The sequence below is a fragment of the Macrobrachium rosenbergii genome, chromosome 53, assembly GCF_040412425.1.
Source record: "Macrobrachium rosenbergii isolate ZJJX-2024 chromosome 53, ASM4041242v1, whole genome shotgun sequence".
In the NCBI taxonomy this organism is placed as follows: domain Eukaryota; kingdom Metazoa; phylum Arthropoda; class Malacostraca; order Decapoda; family Palaemonidae; genus Macrobrachium; species Macrobrachium rosenbergii.
This window is the reverse complement of record NC_089793.1, coordinates 5,290,340-5,317,823: the sequence shown is the minus strand read 5'-3', so window position 1 is coordinate 5,317,823 and position 27,484 is coordinate 5,290,340. Positions and strand designations below refer to the sequence as shown.

Below are 27,484 nucleotides of genomic sequence, written 5' to 3'. Positions count from 1 at the left end.
AGACAAGTGGCAATATAGAGTTAGAAATTATACCATTAGCGAAATTACGGAAGATCCATATGTAGATGAGATAACGATGAAAGGAAGATGGAGATGGCTTGAGCATTTCCTTCGCACAACCCCTGGGAGAATAATACGTCATAGTGCCAGCTGGGCTCCTGAGGTCACCAGAGGAGCTGGAGGACCCAGACTTACTTGAATGAGAATTACGAGCCGAGAGACTGGTGATGAATGGAACGGAATATAAACTTTTGGCCTATGGCCCAGCACTGGGGCCTATGAGGTCCTTCAGCGCTGAAACGGAAATTGAGAGTAAAGGAGGTTTGAAAGGTGTACACAGGAGGAAAACCTCACAGTTGCACTAGGGAACAATTGTTAGGAGAGGGTTGGGGAAAGTCAGATGGAAGAAAGATAATATGAACTGAGGTGCAGTACAAGGAATGAAAGGGGTTGCAGCTAGGGGCCGAAGCAACGCTGCGAAGAACCTTAAGTAATGCCTGCAGTGCATCGCGTGAGGTGCACTGACGGCACTGGGGTGGTGAATGGAGATTTGTGGAAGGCGATGATTATGACAGACATGGCTCAGAAGACCACTCATGATACCATCAGGTCTTCCATGAACACATTTCCCATTTATCAACATCCCCGCCTTTCTTTTAATGTTTTCACCTTCTGGTGTTGCATGGTTTGATAGAACATACCAGATGCAAAATATTACATCATTGCCACTCAAATCTAAACTTTGAGGTCAGGAGAAGCAGACTGAAACAATAGTATTTACAAGTGATGTGTCGTAACATTAAGAAAAAATTAGTTCAATTGAGAACCTGCAATAAATCCAGCTCAAATGCAGGTAATTTACCAGGTCATTGCAGTGAAATGTTATCTTCCAAAAGAGAGAGAGAGAGAGAGAGAGAGAGAGAGAGAGAGAGAGAGAGAGAGAGAGAGAAGAGAATACTTGCGGATTGTAAAGTAATAAAAATTAAAGTGAAACATTTATATATATAAATATATATATATATATATATATATATTATATTATATATGTATATATATATATATATATATATATATATATATATATATATATATATATATATATATATATATATCCATCCATCCAAAACAAACAAACAAAATAAAGCAAGCGTGAGAGGGAGAAAAAGAGAAAGACCAACAAATGTCAGGCAACTTAAAAAGACGAAAGCCGCATTCGCTTCTCATTCAGAGACATGATGCATCTCTGCCATGCGAGATGAATGACGGCACATAACCACAAATCACCCCGGAAATTTCCAAAAAAAAAAAAAAAAAAAAATTCGCAAAAAAAAAAAATAAAATAAAAAAACAATTTGCAGATGAAAAATACAATGAAAAATATCGGGCAATGTTTCCATCATTTTCAATTCAACGCTTCTTGACGAGAAATTCAACCCTTTCGGGCCAGATTTTTTTTTTTTTGTGATTTACCGTCGACAGAAATGGCATTGAATATTCATGATCGATAATTGTTGCTTTCAAATCACTTTTCGGATATCTTTTGCACCTGAAAATTTTATTTTTGGTAAATAATGTAATGCGATTAATCACATTAGCGATCATTAGGACCTTGCATAAGGAATATTCATGCAAATGTTTTATTTCCATTTTGGGGTGAACAGACATTGATGTTTATCAATAAATCTAGCAGTCACACTTGACAGCTACACACGTCAGGCTTCCCATTCTCCACGGACAGTAAGTGGAAGGTCAGACACCAAGAGCCAATTGCAGTAATGTGGAATTCTCTTTCTTCCTCTGTGTTTTCCGAGTAAGTTGACCTACCTCTGTTAAAGTGCTCGTCTCTGTCTCTTGATTATTTGTTAAACATGATGAAAACATTAATGCTTTTGTAGTTTCTGTATTCTGGTGTAACAATCAATTTTGTTATCACTTTATGGGAGCATCGAAGATGTTGCGTATAAATCACTTTTACACTAAAATGTTTTATTCTTATAATGGAAAATAAAAAATGACATAATTGTTGCCATTACTTGCACAGACACACTCAAACACACACAATACATATATATATATAATATATATATATATATATATATATATATATATATATGTATAAAGAGAGATATATATATATATATTCAATGTGCATATACAGATATTTTCATCTTTTCAAATGTGAAAGGGCAAACAGACAAGGCATGTTACAACAGGACAGGACAAAAAACAAGCAGTCAAAACAAACTTCATCCGCAATGGAGAGAGGAGACATCAACAGTGCCGGCTCGAAAATCGGTCGAGTGACGCCGAATAAAATTACCAATTTTGCTAAGCGATGCAATTTCTCCTCCCGTATTACCTGCCACGACCACATTCCCCGCACAAAAGAACAAAAGGAAAGAAAATTACAGAAAATGCTGTTAGGGAAAACTAAGCTAGACCAGGAAAAGAGGCACCGTTTGTCCCCTTGCTTGCTATCTGTCGCATCTCCGTGAAGAGGCAAAACTATAAACCAAAGTAGGGCGAGATTGTCAGCTTCAGAATGGAATGGGATATAAAATTTAGGCCAAATGCCTAGTACTGGGACCTATGAGGTCATTCAGCGCTCAAAGGGAAATTGAAAGTAGAAAAGTTTGAAAGGTGTAACACGAGGGAAACCTCGCAGTTGCACTATAAAACAACTGTTAGAAAAGAGTGGATAGCAAGATAGAAGAAAGAGAATATGAATGGAGGTACACCAAAAGCAATGAAAGGGGTTGCAGCTAAGGGCCAAAGGGACGCTGCAAAAAACCTCAAGTAATGCCTACAGTGCACTGCGTGAGGTGCACTGACGGCACTACCTCCCCCTACGGGAGTCAGCTTCAGAGGAAAGGCGGAAGTTGACGAAATCTTATTTCATGGCTGGAGACATTCCGATCAATTTTCATGTCTCGATAAAGACAATAGCTGGTGAATTTCTTTTCGAAAACAGTGTACTGAGTCTTACTAGAAAGTGAGTCTTACGTTCAGGAGGTCTTATTTACAACAAAGAGATTGCATGACCTCTCATTGATGGGAGAGTCTATTGGATCAATTTTTAAGTCTCAATAAGGACGATACCTAGTTAAATTCTTTTAGAACAATGTATTCCGTCTTATAGAAAGTGGGCTTTGCGTTCAGGAAGTCTTATTTTACAAAAAAAAAGGAGATTTCATGACCTATATAACAAGCAACACGTTTTGAAGCTTTTCCAATTTTGTAGTTGACAATGAGGACGTAACTTTCTTTATCTTTTTTATATAACTTCCTTTTGGAATGCTCGTCTGCCACAACCTTACAGTCAATAACTTAATTCTTACTTCAGCTATGCGCTTCCGTTTACAACAAAATATAAAAACTTCCTCTTTTAGACAGTTACTGCTCAGAGATCCTTGGGAGTGTACCACCTGCTCTTTCACGGCTGTCTACCAAATGTCATATTTCAGTTCCCTGAAGGAATTAATATGAATTCAGTGAACTTGAAAACCGAATCTCTTTATGTAATTCTATGCTCCTTAATTTCTATTCACAGGGCCTTAAGATCTTTCTCTCTCTCTCTCTTCTCTCTCTCTCTCTCTCTCTCTCTCTCTCTCTCTGTGTGAAGTAGGTTGTGTCATCAGTTGTGAAGCAAACTTACTGTCCCTCTTTTTACAAGACCAAAGGCGAGACCAATTTTTAGTTTTCTGAAAGAAAACTATTGTGCTGGCTTTGTCTGTCCGTCCACTTTTTCTGTTCGCCTTCAGATCTTAAAACTACTGAGGCTAGAGGGACTTGCAAAATTGGTATATTGATCATCCACCCTCATGTCATCAAACATACCAAATTGCAGCCCTCTGCCTCAATAGTTTTTATGTTATCTAAGGTTAATGTCAGCCATAATCGTGCTTTTGGCAACGAAACGACACAGGCCACCACGGCCGGCTGAGAGTTTCATGGGCTGCGGCTCATACAGCATTATACCGAGACCACCTATGATCCATTTTCGGTGGCACTGATTATGTGCTGTACAGAAAACTCAATTGCGCCGAAGAAACTTGGGCGCATTTTTACTTTGTTTATTTTAAGACTGGAATCCATCTTGCGAAAGTATACAGGAAAGTTGAAATATCTGCACAACAGAAATCTCCGCCAAGACACCCACTCACATCAGACTCCTAGAGCCTGTTGCAAGTCATTAAGCCCAAATAGTTACAGGAGCTTAAGTACAATGGCGTCTGGTTTATATAACGGTGTTCACTCAAGCAATCCTTTACGAGACCCAACATCCTGCAATACTGTCATTAATAATATTATGAAAAATACTCCAGTACGGATATCACCGCACAAAACTGATAATACTCATCCGGCCAAAAGGAAGCCTCGTTCAAAGACTGATGTTAATTGGGAAAGAATCAGGAGAGCAACACTGTTTATTGTGACAAAATTCAAACATTCAAATCAATTATCACTAGAGTGAAATCTATGGTAGCAATGTTTATTTGGCAGTACTTTTTAACCTTAAAGTTACTTATTATACTGCAACTGAGGCACATCCTTTTCTCTGTTTGACAAAAAAAATTAGTAAATAAAAAACACAATTAATACATAGAAAAATAAACCAACCAATCAATGGGGGGTCATTTCACAAATGACCATGAATCAGAACTTACCACTCAAAGAAATAAAACTCCTGAGGAAGCTAAAAAAACTAGTCTCCATGGAAGACATAACCAAATGCCACAGCAAGAAGCACGGTCGCAGGAACCCATCCTGTCACAGGGACATATCCCAAAGGATATAATGATATCCTCGTCCATCCCTAGACCCACGCAAGGGCACGGCAGTGACCCATTCATCGCCAATTCACAGATGTCCCCCCAAAATGGAGGGACGATTGTCACAATAACTTACGAAAGATGATGATAGAGCAGCAGAAGATTTATCTCGGGGACCCAGACGAAACTTAGGCCAAAATAAAAAGCGGAAATAAATTGGGCAATAAATCACTTTCCGTCTGAATGATGACCCCGATAGGTTATTCACGGCTAAAATTTTTTAAGCCGTGGAATCCGTTTGTTACTCTGATATGAATGTGACGCCGGAATAAGCTAATATTCGCATTTTTGTATTAAGACGCATGCGCATAGACACACACACACACACACACACACACATATATATATATATATATATATATATATATATATAACATACATATGGATATATGTATATATAGATTATATATATGTACGTATTATATATATGATATTTATGTATGTATTGCTATATATCTATATATATATATATATATATATATATATATATATATATATATATATATATATATATATATATATATATATTATATACTGTATACCTACATATATACAGTATATATATATATATATATATAAATATATATATATATATATATATAAAATCACTGCATTCTCTTTCGGCGTTACAGTATCTTGCCTAATTCGAAGTTTCCCCATATATATGAAGTCGGGAACTGTGTGAAACTTCTGATCATTGCAAATGGTGATTGCTGTTTATGTACCAAGCATAAATGGCGATTTTAGAATGACTAGAAAAATATGAGAAAAAAGGCCATAACATCTGTTTCGCGGAAAACCTCATTCCTATGACAAACAAGTACAAAATGCGACGAAGTTTCTTCGGCGCAATCGAGTTTTCTGTACAGTGTATAATCAAGGCCACCGAAAATAGATCTATCTTTCGATCGTCTCGGTATAATGCTGTATGAGCCGCCGCCCATGAAATTTTAACCACGACCCTGTGGTGGCCTAGCCCATATCGCTACCAGAAGGACGATTAGGGATAACTTTAACCTTAAATGAAATGAAAACTGCTGAGGTTAGACGGCTGCAATTTGGTATGTTCGATGATTGGAGTGTAGATGATCAACATACCAATTTGCAGCCCTCTAGCCTCAGCAGTTTTTAAGATCTGAGCGCTGGCAGAAAAAGTGAGGAAAGAAAAAGTGCGGACGGACAGACAAAGCCGTCACAGTAGTTTTCTTTAAAAGAAAACTAAAAAGATCGTTTCTGTACGTTGAATGCCAACGAATGCGAAAATAGAACACAGAAAGCACGAACAAGATCGGTCGTGTCTCTTAAACAATTTATATTATGGCTTAGGGCAGAAGCTGGAGATGTCAGCAGAGACTGAGTCGGTAAACTGCGATTTCTAACCAACCATGCATTTCAGAACCAGATGAAGAAAATAATAAAGGAATACATTCCTCGCACCGTTGGACTGGGGAACAGATTCCCTCGGGAAGTCGTGCAATTGGAATTTCAGAAGTTCAAGCAAAGATGCAACGCATTACTACCTTAAAAGATTTTTCCTTGTGCTTGAATAATTTACTTATATTTGTATCTATTTATTTGTTTATTTGTTAACTTATTTTCTCTTTTCTAATAACCGATCTCTTCTTTCTGTGCTTTCTGGTACCTTCTGTTACTTCTTTTAAATGGACACCGTATTCTTTGGAAGCTTGAAAAAGTTAAGTATATCTTAGTTTAACCAGACCACTGAGCTGATTAACAGCTCTCCTAGGGCTGGCCCGAAGGATTAGACTTATTTTACGTGGCTAAGAACCAATTGGTTACCTAGCAACGGGACCTACAGCTTATTGTGGAATCCGAACCACATGATGACGAGAAACGAATTTCTGTCACCAGAAATAAATTCCTCTAATTCTTCATTGGCCAGCCGGAGACTCGAACGCTGGGCCAACAGCGTGCTAGCCGAGAGCTCTGCCACCCCTCAATGAAGAGCTTGAATTTCAAGTCAGTGAATTTCAAGTCAGATTCAAGACCCACGTCACTCTTGGCTTAGGGCAAGTACTCAAAAGGAGTTATTCCCTCTTATCTCAATAAGAGCTATCAGAGGCCTTAACAAAATGACATTCTTGATAACAAGTAATAGTACCAGGCTCCAGCAAAATGGAAAGAGAAGTGATTAACAAGATACATAAATTTGTGTTCAGTGGAAAGTTATTAGCCATCAACCCCAGCTGCGTTGGTAACATTACCACATCTCTGATAAAAGCATCTACAGTATCGCAGACCCTAGGGTGCCATCTTCAAATTATGTACAAAGACGTTGGACATATATCCCAAGGTTGGACAGCTTTTACTTTTGGTATAAATCACACACAGGTGCCAAAGTTCGGCTACATTGTGGTAAGCCTGAATTGCCATCTATCCACAGACATAATCTACTGAACACCACAGCAATCAATAATAATAACATAGCAACACGGTCATTTGAAAGATTACCTCACAACAATGTCAGTGAAGACGATAATAAATCATAGGCAAATATGACTGGCCACATAATTCTCTTTCATAGTAGCTCACATACGTCGATTATCATATGAGAGAGAGAGAGAGAGAGAGAGAGAGAGAGAGAGAGAGAGAGAGAGAGAGAGAGAGGACAGGCAGTTCAATTCACTTGTCCCTTCGGTCACTCTGAAGTCGTGCATTGAATATAATTCTCTCAGGGGATAATGAACTCTCCCCCTATCATTTCCATTAAGGACATAGCAAAGTATATTAATATTTTTATAATTTTACTTTTCTGTGAAAGGAAACTATTGTTTCGGCTTTGTCTGTCCGTCAGGACTTTTTCTGTCCGCAGTTTTTTTCGTCCGCACTTTTTCTGTCCGGCCTCAGATCTTAAAAACTGCTGAGGCTAGAGGGCTGCAAACTGGTATGTTGATCATCCACCCTCCGATCATCAAACAACAAACTGCAGCCCTCTAGCCTCAGTAGTTTTTATTTTATTTAAAGTTAAAGTTATCCATAATCGTGCATCTGACAACGATATAGGCCAGGCCACCACCGGGCCAGGGTTAAAGTTTCATGGGTCGCGGCTCACATAGCATCATACAGAGACCACCGAAAGATAGATCTATTTTCGGTGGCCTTGATTATACGCTGTAGCGGCTGTACAGAAAACTCGATTGCGCGGAAGAAACTTCGGCGCATTTTTTACTTGTATATTATATAAATTTATATATTTATTCGTCCTCCTCGAGATTACAACATCCCCAAAGTCGCTAACATCAGAAGTCAGTGAAGCGAATCGTAAAACAGAAAATATACGGTTTCTCAAATTTCTGAGACAATACAATTTTACTGAACACCATCTCTCTCTCTCTCTCTCTCTCTCTCTCTCTCTCTCTCTCCTGACCAGCACCTGGAACTCCTTTTCCTGGAATATTCTTTATGACAAAACTAAGAAGATTACAGCTCCCCTCAACTTGGTTTCCGTTTCTCGGAAAAAAACTTGGGAAACTTTTATAAATATATAAGGAAAGCAAGAGAAACAGATTATTAACAGGAAAAATAATAAGTGAAGCTGTGGAAATATATTCTGAACTCGATAGCATTCAGCGTGCTCATTATACCATCGGATCATTTATCTTTTAAACTGTATTTCATATATTATATTTATATTTCAAATGAAATGAGAAATAATAATACCTTCAGCTGAGGAAAAATAGTTGTTAACTCGATAGCATTCGGCGTGCTCATTATATCACTGGTTCATCTATCTTTTAAAGTGCATTCTGTATATGATATCTATATCACATCCCTATAAAAAAAAATTTTATTAAAGAAAACCTTAACATAAACGAAACAATTTGACGAGACCGGAAAGGAAAAGCGGAACACTCTTCCACACCATTTTTCCCTAATAACCTGGCCATCTATGTCTTCTGAAGTCATATAAAGCGACAAGGCGAGGAATTAATGTCACTGCCGATTGCAATTACGAAAAGCATAACTCAGGCTGCAATATCTCATCGAGCGACTGATGCATTAACGGATAGGACGCTTTGATGAAAGGGATCGAGGGTTGCCTAAAGGGCTTTGCTGCTGCCGCCGGCCTTTCCTGTACGATCACGCAGTCCCCGATTTTCCCGTTTTCGAGCAATTTCTTTTTTGTTTAGTTTTCTCTTTACTTTCATCATCGGTCTCACGAATGCGGAAGCGTCGGAATGCAACGAAAGTTTCTTACGAATGCGGAAACATAGGAATACAACGAAGGTTTCAAGAGAAAAAGTATGTCTCGACGAAAGATGCTTATGTAAACGCTTGTTTAAAATCTGGAATAATATTAAGGCTTAAAATATTTAGTGAAAGAAGTGAGCTCTCTACTTACTAAGAGTACGACTTACGTAACAGAATCCGCGATATTAGCCTTTAAGCCCTAATGAAACTACGGCTATTGTTGTTGTTTCATGAACTACGAAGCTTTCATGAAACTGCAGCTTTGTTTGTTTCAAACTGCTGCTACTGCTGCTGTTTCATGAAACTGCAGTTGTTGTTGTTGTTTCATGAAACCGCTTGTGTCCATGAAACTGCGGATATTGCTGTTGCTTCATGAAACTGTGGCTACTACTATTGTTTCATGAAACTGTGGCTGTTGCTTCATGAAACTGCGGCTACTGCTGTTGTTTCATGAAACTGCTGCTACTGCTGTTGCTTCATGATGAAACTGCTGTTGTTTCAAACCGCTGAACTTGCTCTCCTGCTGTTGTTTCATGAAACCACGGCTACTGATGCTGTTTCGCTAAGAAGACAGAAACTGTACCGGCTGTTGCTGTTGCTTCATGAAACTGCAGCTATGCCTATTGCTGTTGTTTCATGAAACTACGGCTACTGATGCTGTTTCGTGAAACTACAGCTATTGCTGTTGTTTCATGAAACTACAGCTATTGCTGTTGTTTCATGAAATTGCGGCTGTTGCTTCATGAAACTGCGACTATGCCTATTGCTGTTGTTTCATGAAACTACGGCTACTGATGCTGTTTCGTGAAACTGGTGGTTACCGTTGCTTCATGGAACTGATGCTGTTGTCATGAAACTAAGGCTACTGATGCTGTTTCGTGAAACTGCGAAACTACAGCTATTGCTGCTGTTTCATGGAACTGTTGCTTCATGAAACTACTGCTGTGTTGTTTCATGAAATCATACGTGCAATTTCGTGAAACTGCTTACCGCGTTTCATGGAACTGCTGCTACTGCTGTTGTTTCATGAAACTACGTCAATTGCTGCTGCTTCATGAAACTGATGTTGTTCGCGAAAACGCTGTTGTACCTGATGTTGTTCAAGAGAAAATAAAAAAAAATAGTAAAAAGGGAAGTCAGGAAGCCAGTTGGCAAATAAGAGAAAACTTAATTTCTTTTAATTTTACGAGCATGCCGATGGGAAGGCAGCCTAATACTTTCATCTTGTCCAGCACTTATATAAACAATGACAAGGACAAGAAGCAAGGTTGGGCCTTCACCCTAAAGGGAAGCGACGGGCGAGCACCCACAGTCCCCCTTCCTCCCGCAAAAAAAGTCATTTCAGGGGACTTTTAACCTGAATTAATGGTCGACTGGAAGCAGTACTCAAGTCAATTAACGTGGGGCCATTTTATTGAGTAAATCCCATTGCTCCAGAAGGAGCGACTTTTAGAGCTCCCTTTACGGTTTGCGTTCGACATTTCCCCGGGATAAAAATGGCCTTCTCCTTCCCACTTTTATTCCCCATGACGGCACAACATCGCTCGTTACACCAAGCAAAGGTTTTGCAGCTGAGGAGGCGAAATTTAATTTCTAAGAAAACTCCATTTTCCGGCCCTCCCTCGTTCCGTCTGTCCGTCTACTGGTGGCTCTATCTCAAAGTATCATCTAAAACATCTAATTTCTCTGAAGGCCTTATTTTCTGTGCTGTTTCCCCCGCCCCAAGCCCCGGATCTCTGTAGAGCAACGTACTGTATATTTATACTTATCTATTTTTCGTAATGTTGACTCCATATCTAAGCCAGACACTAATTTGAGATAATATTCTTCTTGAAATAACACTCCTTCATTTCATCTACAGTAGAACAACGTACTGTATACTTCTTCTATTTTTCGTAATGTTGACTACACATCTAAGTCAGACGCTAATTTAAGATAACATTCTTCTTCTTCTTGAAATAACACTCCTACATTTCATCTACAGTTTTCTGTGGGCGTCTTCTTAAAAAATAGAATTTCCTTTTGTACAGGACCATGTCTGCATTTTCTCCAGAGGAAATTAAATTTCCTCTAAAAAGAGTTGCAACTCTTCCTGACCATCTGTATTGTCATAAAATTGAGAAGTTATGAGGAATTTGTGAGAACAGCACCGAGGTCTGGAAAGGTTCTGCATCAATCATGGGCCAGACAGAGAGAGAGAGAGAGAGAGAGAGAGAGAGAGAGAGAGAGAGAGAGAGGAGAGAGAGAATTTTGTAAAGTACCCGGTATATAAACTGCACGAGCTTTTAAATGCAGACCAATGAGATAAAGCTTAAACAGAGAAGCTTAAAACTAAGCTGCCATTTTAAAAACAAGTGGAAAACGGAAGAATAAAATCCTGAAGCTTAGTAGCTTAGGACTCTGTACTCTCCTTTTGTTCACAAGAAAAAGTGAACAGGAGACAAAACAGAGCCTAGCATGAGTCACTGTAACGCCACCTTGCAGCTCAGAGTTCGAGGATCGAGAAAAGAGGCAAGGTTGAGGTCACGGATCAAACGAATTGCTCTTGGATTCAATCCCAACCAGGAGGGAGGAAAAAAATTCAAAACATTAACAAATAATAATGAATGAAGTAACGAACTTCTGAGGACTACATAAAAGTCCCAAGCTTTATAATCAGATACCACTAATTGATATACGATCTCTCCAATACAAGTTTTGTAATACCTCCTCATGTTGAGCTTAACGTAACCTGAGCATCCAAAATCCTGCCCGAAGTGGATCTATTACACTTTCATCATAAAGCAACAGGCAATTAAACGGAGAAGTAATTAGTAAATTTGTCTTGGAGGCAACCATCTTGGCAGCGTAACATACCTCTTCAGATACACTCACAAAGTCAGAAACTTCAGAAGATCAATTCATGACTGCCTGCAAAAAGGAAAGCTGGAAAGTGGAGTAAAAACAAGGAGTTGAATTATAGGCAGAAACACGAACAGAAGCACACGGAAAATACCTTCCTTGATTCCCATCTAGAAAACCTTCATAAACATTTTTACTTCCAGCATGAACCGATCTAATTAAATGTTAGCACGGCCGCGTTGCAGCTGTAAGCTCAAACAGAACAAACGATACATAGAAACGTTTTCGAGACACTAAATCACAAAACGCTTGCCAGAGATCCACACACATAATTCAAAACTATTGTCGTCCCCTGACAATCTTTTTAAAATCCGTACGACACACTTCGTTGCTTAGCCTGATTGTATGACGACATCATAAACTCTTTACTTCAGTTTCATGGCGGTTTGTAGCTGTGGGTCCGAATGGCAAGTCCTGGTGCCACAGAGAATTTTATGCGTTGGATTAACCGTGGCTTTGATGTATTGCTCTTTTCATCCTGTTTGTGATTGGACTGGATTACAAGGTTTAGGTTTTAAAGCCACGTACCGGGGCAACAAAGCCTTTCGACTCTTTTCTTTTAATTTTTAAAAAATTCAATACATAAATTTTTTTATAAAAAAATCGTCAATTATGAATTAAAACACGTGATATAAACCTACATCCTTCCAGATTAAAAAGTTTTTTAAGTTCAAGAGTTTTAGTAAGGAAGGCCATATTTAAGATACACCTGTCTAGTTTCACCTTTCCACCTAGGTCACCTTCAAATCTACAGCAAAGGCATTTATCAAAATTTGCCTATTTTAGTGTTTGTCATCGCTGTATAATATTTACACTCCTGCAAACTGTGTTGTGCATCATGTACAGTGACGCTTTACTATTTTAAATTAACTGACGGGTATAATACCCAACGAGTATATTATTTCTTGCGAAAATATAACAAAAAATGTCAAAACAATCATACCTTTTCGGTCATCACTAAAGGGTCAAAAAAGAGAGAGAGAAAAAAAAGGCCCCAGCTAAGAGACTTGACAAAGATCTTAGGTACTAAGACCTCATACGGGAGCACCAGGTTATAAAAAATAATACAAACAATAAAGATGAGAGAGAGAGAGAGAGAGAGAGAGAGAGAGAGAGAGAGAGAGAGAGAGAGAGAGAGAGAGAGAAGACTTATAAAGATCTTAGGTACTAAGACCTCATACGGGAGCACCAGGTTGTAAAAAATAATACAAATAAAAAAAAATGAGAGAGAGAGAGAGATCTTAGAGAGAGAGAGATTATAAATAATACAAACAAAAAGAGAGAGAGAGAGAGAGAGAGAGATCTTAGGTACTAAGACCTCATGCAGGAATCAGGTTATAAAATCATACAAACAAAATGACAAGAGAGAGAAAAGATGAGAGAGAGAGAGAGAGAGAGATCGCACTCACAAAAGGAATTAAAATTGAACACAGAGCGAAAATACCTTTTGCAAATCCCGTCTTGTACGCGATTCATTATTGTTTCCTCTTTAAAAGAGACACTGCGACACAAAAGACGCAAAGTTTTTCACGACTTCGTTAAGAGTTACTGAGGCAATGCAATTGCTGCCTGACCCTCTTCCAAAAGTTTGCGAAGGGGTTGGTGGGTTAGAAGGGATGAAAACCGCCCAACAGTGATCTTTCTTTGGATGTGGACGAAATCAATCTGTGAGGGGGTAACTTTTGGATGTTCTTGTTGTTGGCTAAATCCCGTTGAAAATCTTTTTCTTTAAATAGAAGAAGCATACTAAAAATAGCTGGTTGTAGACTTTTAAAAGAACCGAGGAAAGTGCATGCGAGTTTTATCCGAGTTCTCGATAAGATAAGAGAAGCTAGATAAAGCTGTGCTCCAACAAGCCTGGGGGCTTGTTCCTTATAAATAAGGTTCATCTTCTGAATAATAATAATAATAATAATAATAATAATAATAATAATAATAATAATAATAATAATATTTTGTTAAAGAGGTTGGCAGCATCAGTGGCGTTTGAAAGAGGGTCTGTTACCTTCAAACAATAACAATAATAATAATAATAATAATAATAATAATAATAATAATAATAATAATATTATTATGATTAATGGGGCGGACTACAGCTTTTAGATTTTTTTGACAGCTAAGAGGATGAAGAAATAAATGAGGAGGATGATAATAATGATGATTTCAACTGGTAAAAAAACACACTCAAGCAAATCTATGTTTCTTCGCTTCGTCTTTCCAGGACCCACTTTGAGAGTATTTACCAGCTGTGGGAGAAGTCGCAGAAGCAAAAAAAAGCAAACAACTCCATTCACTCATTCGTCTCTGAGAATCTCAATATCTTCGTCTCAACCTTTTCTCAAAACTGAGAGTACACAGAGGTTTGCCATCAACCTCCCCTTGGTCTGCTCAGGTGAATTCCTTGATTACCCACACACACACATACAAACACTATTTACCTCTCACTGTGGGTTTTACAATTATCCTCCTCCTCCTCCTCCCTCCTTTTCCAATTCCTTCTCGCAACTGGAGGAATCCAAAGGATGACGAACAGCTCCCCGTTTTCAAACAGAGTCAATTACCATCGCAGGAACCCTCGACTTCCTCCCCAAATTGCCTCAGCAAATCCTAAGTGGAGAACCCGGAGCTAATTAGTGGCACTAGCCTTTGGAGTTCCAGTATTAATCCTGGACAGTCGGAGGAAGCCCCCTCGGTATTAGGATATCAGGGAATCCCTGTGACGCAAGATGGACTCCAGTTGAGAGCTACACTGAAATGTCTATTGTTGCAGAGCGATTTTCTTGATGGGCCAATTACCTCCCTCTCACTATTCCAAGCTGCCTTATTGTTATTGATGTTATCATTATTGGGATAATGATAACATTGGTATTCCCCATAACCCTGGCACAATCAATATTATTCAAGGCCGGGGTATATGGATGGCATACAGGGTCAAAATTAAGGCAGTGTGGGGGCCCCTCCAAAAAAACGAACCTATTTCGAACTAATAATCACAAGTGACTTGTGGCTGCAGTCAAACAAAATATATTACCAAAGGTCATTCCTAACCGCAGGAGTAAAACGAATAAAACTAAATATCGTAGCACCCTCGCATAAAACAATTCATCAAGAGCATATCACTTTACATAACGTCATTTTCTACGTAACATTATCCTCTGATACATTTTGACAGTTCCTGAACGTTTAATCCCCACTTCGCTATTAATTTCCCCCCGGTCATTCAAGCGTCGTTCGTTTATTTCCTTCAGCATTAAAATCCATTCCCTGAAAACCAGAGCCTCACTCTCTCTCTCTCTCTCTCGCACACACACACACACATTCTCTCTCTCTCTCTCTCTCACACACACACACACACAAACACATTCTCTCTCTCTCACACACACACACACACATTCTCTCTCACACGCACACGCTCTCTCTCACACATACACATTCTCTCTCTATCTCTCTCTCTCACACACACACAGTCTCTCTCACACACACATTCTCTCTCACACGCACACATACACACACGGTCTCTCTCACACATACACACACACATTCTCTCTCTCTCGCACACACACACACACACATCTCTCTCTCCCATGCACACACACACACACACTCTCTCTCTCTCTCACTTATACACATACACACTCTCGCTGACATTCTCTCTCTCTCTCTCTCCCCATTTAAAGAGAGAGATATGATTACAGTTACCTCTTATGTCGAGATCTGCCATAAGAGTTAGATTAGCGGCCATTTTACGAGATCGGGATTTTGGCAGAATTTGTTTTCGAGAGAATGATGTTCAGGAGTTCCCCTTTTAATAACATCTGACTGTTATTAATGCCGGCGCATACTTCATCGCCCGCAACAGCCGCAAGAGGAATCTACTCTGCAGAATTCCACGAGTGAATTGCAATTCCTCTTTTGCAGAGAAATGGCGGTGGAATTATGGAGGCTTTCGCGCAGTTCAGGAACAGGACTAGGTGGCTTGAGTGGTTAAGTGTTGGAATTCGATTCCCGTGGAAGTGAATTGCTGTTGTGTATTTAATTTGAGCTTACTGTATTGGGTTTTTAGGCGTGTGTGCTGCAAACTAACACACACTGGTATATTATATATATATATATATGTTAGATATATAGAGAGTATATATATATATATATATATATATATATATATATATATATATATATATATGTGTATATATATATATATATATGTACAGTATATATATATATATATATATATATATATATATATATATATATATATATATATATTATATACACACTACACACAATAATATCGCATATATATATATATATAATATATATATATATATATATATATATATATATATATATATATATATATATATATATATATATATTATAATGTACATATTATATTTAACAGACTTGACACATATAAATGTCCAACCATCATCTAAATACCAGAAACATGCGAAGGAATTCCCACAAAAAGATTTTTGTGGAAACTTAACGAGGAAGCCCGTCATATTTCAGAGCTTAATCTGGTCTGTTAATAAATGGAGCGACCCCTCTACCAGTCATAACCGACTTCCCTACACCCCTGCAGTCACAGGAGGATAAGTCTACGGCACAAATGAGGCTCAACTGCGTCGTAAAAACGACCAAAAACTTCTGTCCTTTGTGGCACTCTGTCAAAACGAATGCGGAGTTTTCGGTCCTAAGAAAGCAGTTTGGGAAAACTGACAAAACCGCTGTATTTGCTCTTTGGTAAATTGTTCTTAACTGCTTTTAATTGCCTTTAATCGCAGGCGTATGTTAGCGTTGCTGAGTGTGCTAAAGTTTCGCCGGTGGCCAGGAAAAAGTGTATATTTGGGTTTAATTGGGCGTCAGGAGCAGAATTATTTTCCGCCGCTTCTCGTCAAGTTCGCTTGGAGAGCTGATGAGAGGTTACTGTCTGTCTGTCACTTTTAGTTAAAACGCTGACAAAGAGGAATTTCAATGGAAACAGGCTTATCTAAAATGTAGTGTGTAGCTACAAGGAAGCGGTACTCTTTCAATGATAAAAATGGGACATATATATCTCTCTCTCTGTCTTTCTTTATCTCTCTGGACTATAAAAATATTCAAGATAGGGCTGACGATGCAGTCTGGGGATTTCGAAGCATTTTTGAGCAACTGCAAAAACAAAAAAGAACTTTCCAGCAATCTTTTGTATAGGTGCAGGTTAACGATATTCTTTTGCAGCGATAAAACAGAGCGAACCTCTCTCTCTCTCTCTCTCAATCTCACACACACAGACACACACACTCAATCACTCACTCACTCTCACACTCTCTCACACACACCCACAAAGTCTCTCTCTCTCCCTCTCTCTCTCTCTCACAGACACACAGCCTCTCTCTCTCTCTCTCAAACACACACACACATTCATTCTCTCTCTCTATCTCTCTCTCACACACACACACATTCTCTCTCTCTCTCTCTCTCTCTCTCTCTCTCTCTCTCTCTCTCTCTCTCATGCACACACACAATGGAGGACAGAAGACACAGAGATTTCGAAGTATCTTTGAGCATCTGACGAAGACTGATGCGAGAGTATTCACACTACTTCATACACTGATGGAATAAATATTGAAATGAAGTTCAGGAAGAAATGGTAATCCATTCCAAAAGTATTCATCTTATGCACCCCTCTTTTGAGAGAGAGTCTCGAGGAACACAAAGGCTTTTTAAAAAGTCCCCATTCCGTTTCTGGCTCAGAAAAATACATTCGTCTCTTGCTGCCCTTTTCTCCCCCTAAGTCGAGTTCTTTTATGCAATTATTTTTACTTTACATTTCCTTATGGTCCCAACTTAAGATGAAAAATGTTTTTTGCCGTTATTTGAATACGAATTGGACTTCAATGTGAATTTAAGGAGTTTGGCTGATTAAAAGTATGTTGAACAATGAATTGTAACTGAAGCTATGTTGTTAGAGTGAACAATGAATTGTAGCCAACGTTATGTTGTTAAAGTGAACATTGAATTATAACTAATGCTATGTTGTTAAAGTGAACAAAGTTAAGTATACCTTAGTTTAACCAGACCACTGAGCTGATTAACAGCTCTCCTAGGGCTGGCCCGAAGGATTAGACTTATTTTACGTGGCTAAGAACCAATTGGACCTAGCAACGGGACCTACAGCTTATTGTGGAATCCGAACCACATTATAGCGAGAAATGAATTTCTATCACCAGAAATAAATTCCTCTTATTCTTCATTGGCCAGTCGGAGAATCGAACGCGGGCCCAGCAGAGTGCTAGCCCAGAACGATACCAACCCGTACAATGAGGGACTGTTAAAGGGAACAACGAACTGTAACTAAAGATATGTTGTTAAATTGAAAAATGAATTATAACTATAGCCATGTTGTTAAAGTGAACAATGAATTGTAACTAAAGCTACGTTGTTAAAGTGAACAGTGAATTGCAAACTAAAGCCATGTTGTTAAAGTGAACAACTTGTAACTAAAGCTATGTTGTTAAAGTGAACAATGAATTGTAACAAACTAAAGCGAACGATAGTTGTAACTAAAGCTGTTAAAGTGAACAGTTGTACAAACTATTCAACTTGTAACTAAAGCTATGTTGTTAAAGTGAACAATGAATTGCAAACTAAAGCTTTGTTGTTAAAGTGAGTAATGAAATGTAACTAAGGCTGTTTTTAAGTGAAAAATGAATTGTAGCAAAAACTATGTTGATAAAGTGAACAATGAATTGTAACTAAAGCTATGTTGTTAAAATGAACAATGAATTGTAACTAAAACTATGTTGTTAAAATGAACAATGAATGGTAACTAAAACTATGTTGTTAAAATGAACAATGAATTGTAACTAAAGCTATGTTGTTAAAATGAACAATGAATTGTAACTAAAACTATGTTGTTAAAATGAACAATGAATTGTAACTAAAACTATGTTGTTAAAATGAACAATGAATTGTAACTAAAGCTATGTTGCTAAATTGAACAATGAACCGTAACTAAAGCTATGTTGTTAAAGTTAACAATGAAATTTAATTAAAGCTATGTTGTTAAAGTGAACAAAGATTTGTAACTAAAGCTATGATGTTGAATTGTAACTAAAGCTGTGTTGTTGGTGTAACTAAACGATGAATTGTAGCAAACTTAAATATATAAAACGATACTAAACTTCATTCTTTATTCTGGACATTTATATTTAAGAAAGATTTATCAGTGTCATTCCAACGACATGCCAAGCTTCAGAGGTAATCTTTAATTCTGTCCACTCTCAAACATCAGATCATCAACCAAAAATAAGAAAACATGTACTAAAAATACAGACACCAACATCATATCAATCCTAATAAAATAACCAACGCAAGAAGAATCAGTTCTAGACCTTCGGCATAATTTAGTAGCATCAGAGTAAGCCTATCTCTAACTACTTTCTTTAAATTGGTTTTCATGTATTTCCGTCCAGTATACAGGAAGTCACGACCCTTCATATTTTGGAAATGCTAAACCTTTCTATTTTTCATTATCAAAATGCTGGCTCTGAACACGGAAGCGACTTCAAAGATGAACAAGAAAGCTTCAAATTTCCCTTACATACTCCAACTACTGTAAAACACGAAACGCAAGTAGAAAAATCACTCTAGGCGCAATTTACTTACAGAAGAAATCCTCTCAAAGTCAAATAAAAAACATAAAACCTCATTAGAGCCCTCATTTGGAATTCAGGCCCCACTGTTAAAATGTAGAGAAATTCTGTAGGGTAGGTTTCTCTGTCACAAGCTCTTCATTCTAGGCACAGAGTTCCTTTTCCTAAGACCCGACTCTAAAAATAATGAGCCTACCAGCATAACAAAGAGGTGTTTTACTGGGCGAAAAGCGGAATACGTAGGCTTTCCTCTCAATGCCAATTAACTCTCTAACTTACAAACGATTTCCCCGCAGTGCCAATTAACAATCTAAATTGCCTCTGCTTTCAATGTTTTCCACTACTACTCCTCTACTATTATCTCTACTACTGCTGATGCTAGTAATACTAGTAATAATCATAATAATAAATAGTTATCTCTTGCAAGTAACAATTATTCTCAATAATCTTTCTGATCTTCATAACTGATAAAAATTCAGATTTAAGAAATATTTACAAGATGTACTATGTCTGGAATAAAAAAAATATTAAGGCAAGCAAAGTTCACAGCAAGTCAAGTTTTTGCCAGTGACTGCCTGTGTTAGCAAAGTATCTCAAAGAGAGAGCGAGAACAGAATTGGGTGAAACTAGGCAGATATTTCATGTGGACCCTTCTCCAGATCATAACTTTTAAGGAAAAACTGACTAAGAACTGACAGGTTCAACTCTGGGCAGATTTCTGCCAAAAGTTAATCAGCTGATTACGAAGAGCACTTAAGAATGTCTGCCGAGTTTTACAGAATTCTGTGCATACCTTCTTGAGATATTTTGTTAATACGCATGCGTAAAGAAACGGATGTTTGACGGCTTCAGTGCATCTAACTGGCTGTTTTATATGTAAATTAAAACCTTCATAAATATGATACCACTAGGATTCACTAGAAATCACGTCTCTTAAGCCTCGACAAACCAACAACTATATATTATGGACCCTAACCGAAGTTGCAGTATTTCAAAAATACCAGGAAGGCGTTAAAATCAAGATATTCCCAAACAGCCCGCTTTCAAAAACTTTTATTCGTTTGTCAACGCAAATAATGTAAAGTTCAAAGTCATAAAAAACTTTTCTCGTTATTTGTGACTCTGCCTTCCACTCTTTGCGAATTATTTCCAGTATATATATCTTTCAAGTCTTCTAAAAGTAGTTAGCTGAGCATTCTACCTCATGTTAAACCATAAATGAATAGGTCTACTTAATTCTTGTTACATCACATACCTTCCGATTTAGAAGTCTTCAACTCCCTTCTTCATTTTCCTCCAAATTCTTATTATATTGCTGCCATAATTTACTTCTTCTTTAACGAAGCACATGAGTAACTGGGACGATTCCTAATATATTCCTGCACTACGTAGTCCTATAATTATAAAGTTTCTCCTTAGGAGCCGAAGCCAGACGAGCGCGCAACAGAGCCTTGATGAAGAGAGAGACGGAGACCGACCTCTCTCTGTAGCAGCTACCACGCAACTGACAACCCCACCACCACAATCCAATCATTGCTTCGCGCGTCATCTGGGTGGCTGTGAAAAGGGGGGTTTCAGTTAATGTAGCATACACCTGTATATATCTATATACATACAGTATTATGAATAAATATGAAACATATAATTATTAGGTTTCGGTACTCGGTTCACAAAACTAACAACAAAAGAGATAAATAAATGAAAGAAGAAATTAGGTAACTATAGGCCTAACTGAGCAATTAGCACACAGTTTGGCATGATAATACATTCATCAATCACATAAAAATCAATTCACGAAAAATCCAAAAAAAAAAAAATCAGTATTGAAATTACAAAAATAAGCAAATGAAATGCCTGTATCAAAAAATGCATAATGTTTGTCAAAACATTGCGAAAACTTTTATATATCAAGGGAAAAACAAATATTTTGAGGCGGTTCAGTTTAATATTAATTTTCACACAAAAAATTATTTTGCCATCAAAAACTTCCTTAATCAGTGACTTTATATAAATAAATTATTCATTCATGTGAAAAAGAAAATTAGCGACTGGTAGACTTGTTATCAAAAGTTAGGACCATACTATGAAGCCAGAAAAAAATTTATACTTTATTTGCCAAACAGGAATTATTCTTAGTCAGAACTGAGGCTTGGGGAATCTTCATCTCAACTTTTTATTCAAAGAAAACAAATCACGAAAAATCTTTGTAAGTGAGTTTTCATCTAATTTAAAAATTTTAATACAATCTTACCAGACCTTTTATGCATACGTAAATCACACACAGATCTTGCAAGTCTTTTATATATATATATATATATATATATATATATATATATATATATATATATATATATATATATATATATATATATATATATATATATTATATATATAATATATATATATATATATTATATATATATATATATATATATATATATACACACACATATATATAAATACATGCATACATATTATATACAGTATACGCACGCATGCATGTATATATGTACATGGTATATATACATATATATATGCATGTATACGTATATATGTATATACAGTATATGGATATATACACGCACAGAGACCCGTATTTACTTATGAATATCAAACACACTAATCTCACTGGTCTTTTGTTAATGGAGTGCATTTGAATGAAAGTATTTAAGAAAATTCTTAAACTTCACTTTAATGAAACCAGTGTTCAATACCCAAAAACTTCTCGTTCATTATAAAGGCCCACCGTAGAGGGGTAGTGCCGTCAGTGCGCCTCACGCAGTGCCCTGTAGGCATTACCAAAGGTTCTTGGCAGCGTCCCTTTGACCCCTAGCTGCAACCCCTTTCATTTCTTTTACTGTACCTCCGATCATATTAATTTTCTTTCATCTTGCTATCCTCTACCTTCTCCTAACAATTATTTCATAGTGCAACTGCGAGGTCTTCCTCACGGCTACACCTTTCAAACCTACCTACCCTCAACTTCCTTTCCAGCGCTGAATGACCTCGTCATGTCCCCGTGCTTGGTCTTTGGTCTAAACTCTATATTCCATTCCATTAAAAAGGACATAATACAGGCTGATTCAACGCTAAATCCCGTCCTCGTTTCCCTTATCAAAATCCTCCTACTTTTCCGGAGAGACAGTCACCTGCATCGCGTCCCCGAGAACGAGAGGAGACTTCCAATTAGAGATAAGTAATCAGAGAACGAAGCCCAGACCAGGAAAGGGCGATTTATTGCCGCGCTACAACGGGACATTTCCTCAAAACTTATACAGGACGCAGCAGCGATGTGGGTCAAGACAAAAAATAGTTTTGCACGAGTTCCGAATTTGGCTTCAGGGGATCATTCTCTCTCTCTCGCAAGTTTTGAGAAATCGGTCATTCGGTATTTGTCAATTTATTTTTATTGCTTATGGGAATGAAATTGAATATAAAATTGAGGCCAAAGGCGTCAATTTTATATTCAATTTCACTGGGACCTACGAGGTCATTCAGCGCTGAAACGGAAATTGACAGCAAAAGGTTTGAAAGGTGTAACAGGAGGAAAACCTCAAAGCAGTTGCACTATGAATCAGTTGTTAGGAGAGGGTGAAAAGTAAGATGGAAGAAAGAGAATATGAAAGGAGGTACAGTAAATTTATTACCTATGGGGATTTGGTTTCACTTCATGACATAATAAGGATTAAGGAATATTCCTCTCCGAGAGTCGCATCCTTCTAATCATACACTGTATTTTCCTTTCTTGAGCTGACTGTGGTGTCATCATATCGTTATCAAAAGTATATAGAGAATTACTGAGAATGTAAAGTAATTAGTGAATTTACACACACACACACACACACACACACACATCACACACAATATATATATATATATATATATATATATATATATATATATATATATATATACACACACACACACACACACACACATATTATATATATATATATATATATATATATATATATATATATATATATATATATATATATATATATATATATATACAACAAATAAGAATGGTTTCCTCTACAGGACCCTTAAAAAAATAAACCTTTTCACACACCTGCAATGAAGGCTTATTAGCAATTCATTAACTCCCTGAAAACATTACAACACTGACTGGAACTGAAAACAGTTTCATAATGTCTAGGTATTAGGGCATTTCTATTCCAAAACCTCTACAATCTGTCGAGCAAGCATTTTTTAAGACTCACTCTACGCCTCAAGTCTACGAAATTATACATTCTTTTCGCCAACTTATTCTCCTCGATTCTCTCCACGTGACTAAACCAACTTTAAACACTCTCGTCCATCTTATCATCTATGCTAAACTTTTTGCCATATTAATCGACAATTACTGTTTACAAGATTTATTTAATCATCTTCCACATTTTTCCTTTACCTCCACTCAACAACCACAGGTTACTTCCATAAACAAGTACAAAAAGCGTCGAAGTTTCTTCCGCGCAATCGAGTTTTCTGTACAGCCGCTACAGCGTATGATCAAGGCCACCGAAAATCGAACTATCTTTCGGTGGTCTCAGTATAATGCTGTATGAGCCGCGGCCCTTGAAACTTTAACCACGGCCCAGTCCTGGCCTATCCTATATCGTTACCAGAAGCACGATTATGGCTAACTTTTACCTTAAATAAAATCAAAACTCCTGAGGCTACAGAGCTGTAATTTGGTATGTTTGATGATCGGAGGGTGGATGATCAACATACCAATTTGCAGACCTCTAGCCTTAGCAGTTTTTAAGATCTGAGGGCGGACAGAAAAAGTGCGGACGGGCAGACAAATATCCATCTCTTTAGTTTTCTTTTCAGAAAACTAAATATGACCAGCTAGGCTATAGCAGCTCTTAAAACCCCAAGTGAGAAGGAGGAAATACTGCAATATCGAAGCACTTAAGTTCACTGTCCAATAGAAGGCTACTTCTAGCCATTTCACGGCAAGACCACTGAAAATTGGGATATAAAACTGCGAAAGAAAATGGTTTTCCTTTAATGAACAGAGGGTTCTTTTATGGATCTTCTATACACCCGCTCGTTTCGTACAATCTAGCCATCGATGGTACTGCGTACTAAACCGCTAATCGAAAAGTAAAAAGATTATTTCTTTTAAAGGAAAGGAAAATGGTAACCTCAGACTTCAAAACTGATATGGATGTGTGCATCTGTAATAGATACATAACCTAATATATATATATATATATATATATATATATATATATATATATATATATATATGAATTTTTATCACATCACCGTGATTTATACTCAAACATTAAGCTGCAAATGTCGCTTAATATCCAAATCGCGCTCCTGAGGGAATATCACCGAAGGGGAATGATAAGTGATAAATGGTTTGGTACCCAAGTGATGGCTCGGTGGTTTGAACGTCGACTGGAAATCGCTTGAGGGTGCTGTCGAGTGGTCGAGTTACTTAAGGCACCAATCCATTTATCACTTATAAATTCCTTCGTGATAATTCCCAAGTAACGCGAATTGGATATTAAACGGTATTTGTAGCTTAACGATATAACGATATATATATATATATATATATATATATATATATATATATATATATATATATACATATATATATACCTCTCTTGATGGCGCGGTGGTAACGTCAACTGAGTCGCTGAATAGGTCCGTGTCAGGGGTTCGTGTCCCGACGGTACCAATTCATTTATCACTTATATAATTCCCACATTCGGTGATAATTCTCCATCGGAGATATTCCTGAGGTAGCGTGAATTTGATATTAAGCGACATTCGTATCTTCATGATTGTATATAAATCACGGTGTGATAAAAAATTTCATATATATGTATAATATATATATATATATATATATATATATATATAATATATGTGTGTGTGTATATACATGCATTTCCCAAAATCGGATATGTCACCAAAGATACAAAACAATTTTTACTGAATTCAGGAATACAGATGAAGAAAGAAAGGCGAGAAAGGAGTGTGCAACTGCGCTTGGGACAAAATTCAGCTTTTATTTTCCACTTCAGTCTAAACACATAAGTAAGTATACCTTAGTTTAAACCAGACCACTGAGCTGATGAACAACTCTCCTAGGGCTGGCCCGAAGGATCAGACTTATTCTACGTGGCTAAGAACCAACTGGCTACCTTGCAACGGGACTACAGCTATTGTGGGAGGATCTGAACCACATTATAGCAAGAAATGAATTTCTATCACCAGAAATAAATTCCTCTAATTCTTCATTGGCCGGCCGGAGACTCGAACTCGGGTCTAGCAGATTGCTAGTCGAAAACTCTACCGATTCGTCAAACGAGAAACTAGTGTAAACACATGCTCAATACATTCCTTCATTTTCAGGCTCTCTTCTACAGCCTTTCCCTGAAATGGATCACCTCTCGAATTCTTTGAAATACCGTCCTGTTCCAATTACACTTGCTAGAGCGGAAGTGTTTGAATTTATGCACAGCACTTGTAAGAATAGGCCTCGAGCGGCCGACCCTGCTATACAGTGGGACTAAAAAGGTCGAAAGTAGAAGAAGAAGAAGAAGAAGAAGACTTGTAAGAATAGGCCTGTATGAAATACAAGTCTTCTCTCAGACCACTAAACTAATATCTGGTTATCGTCTCTGGAAAACTTGTAGGATTCTTACGTCATTGCAATAATTGATCTCGAGAATGCATGCATGATGAGTAAGCAGTACGTGTGTAGATGAGAGGGGGTTGGTTGGCCTGCTGATGAGCATTTTGCAATGGTAATGTAACAGCTGGTTCATGGAAGTCTATGGCTTCCATGAATCTCTTAATAATTTTTTTATCTGGCACAGATCTGGGTGGGTAGATGGTATCTGGAATCAAGAGGGACATCCAACGTCATCTTCAAAGATACGTAATCTGATCCAAGGGATCTTCTTAACATGTTCATGCACTTTTGATTTGCTCCATGTGACTGAAGAGCAACAATAATCATAATAATTCTCTAGCCGACAGAAATATTACGAGAGAACATACGGTTAGTAAGAGGCTATAAGCAGATAGGAATGAGTTAGAGTTAAACATTAGGCCGAAGATTTTTTTTTTTTTTTAGAAAGAGAAATAGGCCAGCTGCAAGTACACAAAACCTGAAAGATGAAAGCCAGCTTCGCATAGCGCTTTAGAAACGGTTTTGGAAAAGGAGAGGACCGTTAGGAAATTAAATCAAAATACTCCACTTCCGCTTTACAAAGTTCTGAACCTTGCGAGGTCTGGCTTTGTAGCAGTGCTGTAAACTTTCAAGGTACAATAGTTCAAAACAGAACAATATTCCACATATCTGGTTACGCCCTCTCTCCTCCCCTATTTTGAAGAGCCAAAACGCGAACAGAAACAACACAAGGTTTGAATAGAGGAACAGCACGGGCAGTAAAGGGGATTAAACACATCATACTATAGTGAGACCGGCCGATGTAGTGTCTAAGTTTGTCTAGGGGTAAGGGGCTCCGGCGGTATACATACATAGTAGGCCTATAAGGTACATGCGTCCACAAAACAAGTTTATTTATGCAGTGTCACAAGACTCTACATTTCCGTCCTTATATTCCAGCACGTACAGTAAAATGAGTGAGATATTCATGTTCTTTGAAGGGTAACACATCTATAAACATGAAGGCATCAATTTACATTTGCCGAGAAGTCACGCCCTATGTTAATCAATTTACATCTGCCGAGAAGTCACGCCCTATATTTAGTGTAGAATTTGAACAGCAGTTGAATGAATACACTTAAAAAACTCAAAGTAAGGGCAATTAGGCTAGGTTCAAAATCTGGGAAGCTAGGAGGCTATATGCTTGTATACAACCACGCCAAAACTTTATTTGCCTGTTGAATTGAATTGACTAT

The 27,484-nt window shown here is 37.6% G+C and overlaps 1 pseudogene; it reads right to left on the bottom strand.

Moving 5' to 3' along the window:
- The window catches only part of LOC136834046 (putative neural-cadherin 2), a 316,958-nt pseudogene that overhangs the window by 207,161 nt on the left and 82,313 nt on the right, over positions 1–27,484 (bottom strand).